The following is a 9,086-nucleotide window of genomic DNA, read 5'->3' on the forward strand; positions in this document are numbered from 1 at the left end:
ATGTATGTTGCCTTTTTACTTAGAAGAAAAGAGGGGGGCTTAGGTGCCACAAAGTAGCAAGGCAATTCACACAGTCACGGCAAAAATGAATAAAAAAAAAAACACCACTTCAAAAGAGACCAGGCTGCCTGAACCACAGAGAGTCCACAGTAAAACAGACACAGGTAGCTGAAATAAATACTTTTGAACAAATCATACTATTTACCCAGTAAAATCTCAGGGATCCTTACCTAGGTCTTTTTGCAATCCTTAAACACTGGACTCTGTCAGGACACAGGGAAGATGCTGAGGCTCACAAAATGGAGGTGGCTGTCTTGGGTTTCCCTCCACAAACTTAAGGGTTCAGAGCAGGTGTGGGGGGGTGGGGCACAGGTGCAACAGGGACTCTGAGAGCCAATCAGCTAAGTCCAGTCCCTGTGGGCAGGGGGAAAGGCAGCTGCTGCTCTATTCAGAATCTCCTTGGAGACAGACAGGCTGAATCCACACTTCCAAGCTAGCAGAGTCTACTTTCCAGGTAAGGTAGAGATTGTTTAAAAAACAAACACTGAAATACTGCTGGGCGCGCACTCTTAAATCCTGCTTTTTTTAAGGCAAAAAACAGGGAGGCGGACAGTTTTTAAACACAATTTAAATCAAAGAAATGGATTAACACAGTCTCCTAAAAACACACTCTGCAAGATGTGTGTAGCCTTTTTACTTAGAAGAAAAGGGGGGGGGGGGGGGTTATGTGCCACAAAGTAGCAAGGCAATTCACACAGTCACGGCAAAAAAAAAAAAAACAAAAAACACCACTTTAAAAGAGGCCAGGCTGCCTGAAACACAGGGAGTCCACAGGAAAACAGACACAGGTAGCTGAAATAAACACTTTAGAACAAATAATACTATTTACCCCGAACATTTTCAGGGCTCCTTAACTAGGTCTTTTTGCAATCCTTTAACACTGAGCTGTATCAGGACAAAGGGAAGATTCTGAGGCTCACAAAATGAAGGTGGCTGACTTGGGCTTCCCTCCACAAACTTAAGGGGCCAAAGCAGGTGTGGGGGGCGGGGCTCAGGTGCAACAGGGACTCAGAGAGCCAATCAGCTAAGTCCAGTCCCTGTGGGCAGGGGGAAAGGCAGCTGCTGCTCTATTCAGAATCTCCTTGAATACAGACAGGCTGAATCCACACTTCCATGCTAACAGAGTCTACTTTCCAAGTAAGGGAGAGATTGTTTCAAAAACAAACAATGGAACACTGCAGGGCTCAGACTCTGAAATCAGGGATTTTAAAAGGCAAAGATCAGGGGGCAGACAGTTTTTAAACAAAATTTAAATCACAGAAACAGATTAAAACAGTCTCCTAAAAACACACTCTGCAAGATGTATATAGCCTTTTTACTTAGAAGAAAAAAGGAGGGGAAGTTATGTGCCACAAACTAGCAATGCAATTCACACAGTCACAGCAAAAACAAATTAAAAAAAACACCACTTTAAAAGAGGCCAGTCTGCCTGAAACACAGAGAGTCTACAGTAAATCAGACACAGGTAGAAGAAATAAACACTTTTGAACAAATAATACTATTTACCCAGAAAAATCTCAGGGGTCCTTACCTAGGTCTTTTTGCAATCCTTGAACAATAAGCTGTAAAAGGACACAGGGAAGATGCTGAGGCTCACAAAATGGAGGTGGCTGTCTTGGGCTTCCCTCCACAAACTTAAGGGGCCAGACCAGGTGTGGGGGGTCGGGGCTCAGGTGCATCAGGGACTAAGAGTGCCAATCTGCTACGTCCAGTCCCAGTGGGCAGGGGGAAAGGAAACTGCTGCTCTATTCAGAATCTCCTTGGATACAGACAGGCTGAATCCACAATTGCAAGTTAGCAGAGTCTACTTTCCACATAAGGGAGAGATTGTTTAAAAAACAAACACTGGAATACTGCTGATCGCGCACTCTGAAATCGGGCTTTATTAAAGGCAAAGAACAGCGGGGGAAAACCGTTTTTAAACACAATTTAAATCACAGAAACAGATTAAAACATTCTCTTAAAAACTGGCTCTGCAAGATGTATGTAGCCTTTTTACTTAGAAGATAAAAGGGGGAGGGGTGTTATGTGCCACAAACTAGCAAGGCAATTCACACAGTCACGGCGAAAACAGATAAAAAAAAAACACCACTTTAAAAGAGGCCAGGCTGCCTGAAACACAGGGAGTCCACGGTAAAACAGACACAGTAAGCTGAAATAAACACTTTTGAACAAATAATACTATTTACCCAGAAAAATCTCAGGGGTCCTTACCTAGGTCTTTTTGCAATCCTTGAACAATGGGCTGTAAAAGGACACAGGGAAGATGCTGAGGCTCACAAAATGGAGGTGGCTGTCTTGGGCTTCCCTCCACAAACTTAAGGGGCCAGACCAGGTGTGGGGGGTCGGGGCTCAGGTGCATCAGGGACTAAGAGTGCCAATCTGCTACGTCCAGTCCCAGTGGGCAGGGGGAAAGGAAACTGCTGCTCTATTCAGAAACTCCTTAGATTCAGACAGGCTGAATCAACACTTCCAAGGAGTAGAGTCTACTTTCCAGGTAAGGGAGAGATTGTTTAAAAAACGAACACAGGAATACTGCTGGGTGCACACTCTGAAATCTGGCTTTTTTAAAGGTAGAAAACAGGGGGCAGACAGTTTTTAAACACAATTTAAAACACAGAAACAGATTAAAACATTCTCCTAAAAACACACTCTCCAAGATGTATGTATCCTTTTTAACCTAGAAGAAAAAGGGGGGGGGGTGTTATGTGCCACAAATTAGCAAGGAAATTCACACAGTCAAGGCAAAAACAAATTAAAAAAAAACACCACTTTAAAAGAGACCAGGCTTTCTGAAACACAGAAAGTCCACAGTTAAACAGACACAGGTAGCTGAAATAAACACTTTTGAACAAATAATATGTGACCGGGTCAGCCCGATCGTAGGCACGGCACCAGCAGGACAAGAGTTGTTGCGTTCCCATGTTGCCATGGGAACGCTTTCACCACGAGGCCGGCATTCGGAGGTTGCCTCGACAACCTCCGATGACGAGGTCAAAGCGGATTGGCCGGTGGGAGGTAAAAGACCAGGGATTCCCCAGGAGAAGGAGGATGCGGCGAACGAGGAGGCGGCGAACGAGGAGGAAGGAGCGGCGATCGAGAACGGAGGAGCGACGAGCGAGGAGAAAGGCGGCGGCAACGGTCGGAGAGGAGAGCCACACAATCCGGAAGACAACCCCGAGGACGGAGGGCGGCCCCGCTGTCCAGGAACTTGTGACGACGACGCCAGGAGAAGCGGAGTGGTGCCGGAGCCCGAGGGGACCAGAGAGCAACGAGGGGACCACCATAGAGCCAGCCACGGCCCCGGAGGGTCGTGGCTCTGGAAGGTACGGTCCTTGTGGACAAGCAGAGGGGCACCTTAAAGGGGAACGAGCTGGGGAAGGGAGGGAGGCAGGGTGAGGGGAGGACAGGGAGGGAGTCAGAGGGTACCAAAAGGGGGCACGTAACAAGCACGACCAAAAGTAAGCACATTCAGGAAAATAAGGAAACAAAGACACAGCCCACCGTCCTCACTGGCACACCCCCTTCCCGAACCCATTCCCCAGTATAGCAGCTAAGTAAAGGACGTATGTAACGGCCTTCATTCAACTCACCATCGATATTTATCCTTTTCTTTCCCCTGTATGCAACCCGGGAGCCCATGAGGAAGATGTCAAACGCCACCTAAAAGGAGAAGAGGCAGAGAAACACGTTAGGAAAACGAACTTCACCCAATGAAGAAATAATCTTTAAATCACTGTACCGAACCATATACATCACTTATTCGAAATAACAAATAAATACTTACCTGAATAACCCCAGCTGCCTCTACGGAGTGTCTGTACTGTTTGGGACTGCTACAGTGGTGTCAGAAGTGGGATAAACCCCCTTCCTGGCAGTCCAAACAGTACACACTATGAGCGAAAGTCCGTCCTTAGAGACCATGGTCAAGCAGCTAGCGGAGGGGCAACGGCATTTGCAGCTGGTCTGGGAAGCCCAACAGCGGGAAGCTAAAGAGGATCGGGAGGCCCTACAATCTGCTCTGAAGAGTCAGGCGACCATATTGGCTAATAATCAGCTAGTCCATGAAAGCGCGATGAAAAAACTAACTGAGACTATTGCCGCTAGCAAGGTACTTCCAAACGTACCTAGTTCGGTACTACAGAAATATCAGGAGGGAGAGGATCCAGAGTCCTTTTTTACCAATTTTGAAAGAGTGGCTTCCTCCGCCCTGTGGCCGGAAGATAAGTGGGGACAGTACGTTGCTCCCTTGCTCACAGGTATCCTACAATCAGCATATCAAGCCGCCAACCCGGGTGGTGACACCCCTTATCAAGACATAAAAACTAGTATACTGGAAAGGGTAGGCCATGATGCAGAATATTACCGAGTTAAATTTCGTAAAATCAAATGGGGAGTCAATGAAGATCCTAGAACCTTTTATTTTCGAGTGAAAGATTTGGCATTGAAGTGGTTAGGCCATGTAGGAAATAGTCGGGAGGAGGTTCTCAAGACCATCATACTAGAACAATACCTAGACGGTCTGCCACCGTCTACAAAACACTGGATCAGGCAACACCCAAAAGTGGACACTGAGACGGCCATTGATCTCGCCTGTGCTTTTCACCGGTCTACTGATGTTAGGAACCCTCCGAGACGAAACATCCTTAAACCAATCCTTCCGAACCCAAAGACCTTGGTAAAAAGCCCACCCGACCACCTAGTACCACGAAGATTTCCGGAAGGCCCACCTACAATGGGACCCCAATGTTATAATTGTGGCGAATGGGGACACATCGCACGTATGTGTCCACAAAAACAGGATACCGGGGAACCAATGGAGATAGGAATGACAAGGAGGAGGATACTATGTACAGGAAAGGGTGCTCTCAAATTTAAGCTAATGATAACCGTTAACGGGAAAAGGGTGTATGCCCTGGTTGATTCTGGTTGTAGCCAATCGGTGATTAGAAAAGACTTGACACAGGACGACACAGAGGAGAAAGAATGGGTAACCATATGTTGTATACACGGAGACAAGGTCCAGTATCCTATAAAGGTGCTCCCAATCGTGTGGGGACCCTATCAGGATTTCCTACCCGTAGGAATAATGCCCCAATTAATCGAGGAGTGTATCATTGGGACAGATTATATCCACTTCCAAGAGTTGTTGGATCACGTTAGAGATAACAAGGTGGTCAAAGATTGGTGGAGAGAGGCTCCTTTCGCAGAGAGTTGTATTGAGTGTCCAGCTGATCGTAGAAGATTATCACGAAAGGAAAAACGACATGAGAGGGAGGAATATCGGAAGACTGCAGGGGAAAAATCGTGCGGGGAAATAGTGGCAGAACTTCAAGAAGCTCCTAGTAGTTTTAGCCAACAGCAGAGAGAGGACCCCTCCCTTACCCACGCTTGGAGGTCAGCCGTATCAGAGGAGACTGAGGAGGTGGGTCCCTACTTTGTAGTACAAAAAAATGTATTGTATCGAGTAACTACCACACGGTTGGGTATACGTAAACACCAACTTCTAGTACCTACCGATTATCGCGATCATGTTCTTGCACTAGCACATAGTCATCCAGGGGGGGGGACACTTGGGAAGAGAGAAAACCGAAGAGTATTTACTCAGGAAATTTTACTGGCCTGGGGTATACGCTCATATACGAAGGTATTGCGCCCAATGTCCCCGATGTCAGTTAACCGAACCTGGTAGGCCCAGGAAGGCACCTCTGTTACCCCTTCCCATTATAGATATTCCCTTTAAAAGAGTAGGGATGGACTTGGTCGGGCCCTTAATTCCTTCATCAAAAGGACACACCTACATCCTGGTCATTGTAGACTACGCCACCCGATACCCAGAGGCTATTCCCCTGACGAGTATGACGACCAAAACAGTTGCCCAAGCCATGATTAATATATTTGCTCGACTTGGTTTTCCCCATGAAATTCTTACAGACCAGGGTACCCCTTTTATGTCCACCCTAATGAAACAAGTGTGCAAAACGTTGGGGATAGCTCAGATCAGAACATCCATTTACCATCCTCAAACAGATGGACTGGTAGAACGATATAACCGAACCATTAAAACGTTACTTAGAAAAATTATCCATGAGACAGGGAAAGATTGGGATCAAAAGCTCCCACTGGTTCTGTACGCCCTACGAACCCACGAACAAGCATCCACGGGGCATAGCCCATTTGAGTTGGTGTTTGGACGCCAACCTCGCTCCCTACTAGACATAGCGGTAGAAGCCTGGGAGGCTGAGGCGGAAGAAGGGGGGACTCCATTATTAGAATATGCAAAAAACTTGAGAAAACACCTACACAGTTTATGGGCTGACGTGCATGCAAACATGGAAGAGGCCAAACGAACTCAGAAACTCCAATATGACAAAGGAAGCAAACTACGGGTTTTCCAACCCGAAGACCCGGTCCTAATAATGAGGCCCACCTCCGAACACAAACTCCTCGCCAAATGGCAAGGGCCATATCGCATTATCAAAGCGTTTTCCCCCGTCACCTACCTTATTGAAATATCCTCCCATCCGAGGAAAACACAAATATATCATGTAAACTTGCTAAAAAAATGGGAAACACCCAAACAGCCTAACCAAACCATAGAAATGGGTCACTTCATGTGTCCCAACAAGAGACTAGATATCGAGTTCTACCCCACCACCCCATCCCCAGAGGTTAGTTTACCCTCGGTGAACGATAACTTATCTGGAGGGCAAAAACAACAAGCACATACAATGTTGAAACAGTGGCAACCGCTGTTTTCCGAGAAGCCAGGAAAAACTTCCCTAATCTACCACAACATACGAACAAATCCCGGTACAATCACTAGAGAGCGTCCATATCGCATTCCAGAAGCTAGAAAACAAATAATTGAGGAAGAAATCAAAAAGATGTTATTCTTAGGAGTCATCGAACCCTCCAAGAGTCCCTGGTGTTCACCGGTAGTTCTAGTACCAAAACCTGATGGTAGTGTCCGGTTTTGTATCGATTTCCGCAAACTTAACACAAACTCCCTCTTTGACACTTACCCCATCCCGCGAGTAGACGACGTTCTCGAAAAACTAGGAAGAGCAAAATACATGTCCACTATCGACTTAACCAAAGGATACTGGCAGATTCCCCTAGCCGCTCAGGATAAGGAGAAAACAGCTTTTTCCACCCAATCAGGGTTGTATCAGTTCACTGTACTGCCTTTTGGACTTCACGGGGCACCCGCAACCTTTCAGAGGTTGACGGATAGGATTTTAAAACCCTTTCCTACATTCTCTGCCGCATACCTAGACGATGTAGTCGTTTTTAGCGAATCGTGGGAGGAACATTTGGTACACCTACAGAAGATATTCCACGCCCTCAAATCAGCCGGCTTAACAGCAAATCCCAAGAAGTGTATCATAGGTAAGACAGACATCTCATACCTGGGTTATCGGATTAATCAGGGTACTCTACAACCTCAAAACCCAAAAGTGGAGGCTATCTTGCATGCCCCTCTTCCACACACTAAAAAGGAGTTACGTTCATTTTTAGGATTAGTGGGCTATTATCGACGTTTCATTCCGCATTATTCCTCCATAGCAGCCCCCCTTACGGACCTCCTCGCTAAACACCATCCCAATCGGCTTTTGCCTTTTTCGGAGACGCAGAATGCGAGTTTTGAACAACTTAGGGACTCCTTAACCTCCAACCCCATCCTACGCTGCCCGGATTTTACAAAACCCTTCCACCTTTACACCGATGCCTCGGATGTTGGGCTTGGAGGGGTTCTAGCGCAACCTGATGCGGAAGGCCTTGACCTCCCCGTAGTCTACATCAGCAGGAAGTTATGTCCTCGGGAGCGTAATTACCTGATTATTGAGAGGGAATGTTTGGCTATCAAATGGGCCATAGACTGTCTACAATACTACCTCCTGGGCCGACCTTTTATTTTATTCACGGATCATGCTCCCCTTACATGGTTAGCTGCACATAAGGACTCGAACTCCAGAATACTCCGCTGGTTCCTTGAACTCCAACCCTTCTCTTTTCAGGTGCGCCACGTGCCCGGATCTCGCCAAGCCCCCGCGGATTATCTGTCTCGCTTTCCCCTGTCTACCACTGTCCTAGAGCAGGACAGTCCTTGGGGAAGGGTGTGTGACCGGGTCAGCCCGATCGTAGGCACGGCACCAGCAGGACAAGAGTTGTTGCGTTCCCATGTTGCCATGGGAACGCTTTCACCACGAGGCCGGCATTCGGAGGTTGCCTCGACAACCTCCGATGATGAGGTCAAAGCGGATTGGCCGGTGGGAGGTAAAAGACCAGGGATTCCCCAGGAGAAGGAGGAGGCGGCGAACGAGGAGGCGGCGAACGAGGAGGAAGGAGCGGCGATCGAGAACGGAGGAGCGACTAGCGAGGAGAAAGGCGGCGGCAACGGTCGGAGAGGAGAGCCACACAATCCGGAAGACAACCCCGAGGACGGAGGGCGGCCCCGCTGTCCAGGAACTTGTGACGACGACGCCAGGAGAAGCGGAGTGGTGCCGGAGCCCGAGGGGACCAGAGAGCAACAAGGGGACCACCATAGAGCCAGCCACGGCCCCGGAGGGTCGTGGCTCTGGAAGGTACGGTCCTTGTGGACAAGCAGAGGGGCACCTTAAAGGGGAACGAGCTGGGGAAGGGAGGGAGGCAGGGTGAGGGGAGGACAGGGAGGGAGTCAGAGGGTACCAAAAGGGGGCACGTAACAAGCACGACCAAAAGTAAGCACATTCAGGAAAATAAGGAAACAAAGACACAGCCCACCGTCCTCACTGGCACACCCCCTTCCCGAACCCATTCCCCAGTATAGCAGCTAAGTAAAGGACGTATGTAACGGCCTTCATTCCACTCACCATCAATATTTATCCTTTTCTTTCCCCTGTATGCAACCCGGGAGCCCATGAGGAAGATGTCAAACGCCACCTAAAAGGAGAAGAGGGAGAGAAACACGTTAGGAAAACGAACTTCACCCAATTAAGAAATAATCTTTAAATCACTGTACCGAACCATATACATCACTTATT

Source organism: Pleurodeles waltl, chromosome 8, assembly GCF_031143425.1.
Source record: "Pleurodeles waltl isolate 20211129_DDA chromosome 8, aPleWal1.hap1.20221129, whole genome shotgun sequence".
Lineage (NCBI taxonomy): Eukaryota > Metazoa > Chordata > Amphibia > Caudata > Salamandridae > Pleurodeles > Pleurodeles waltl.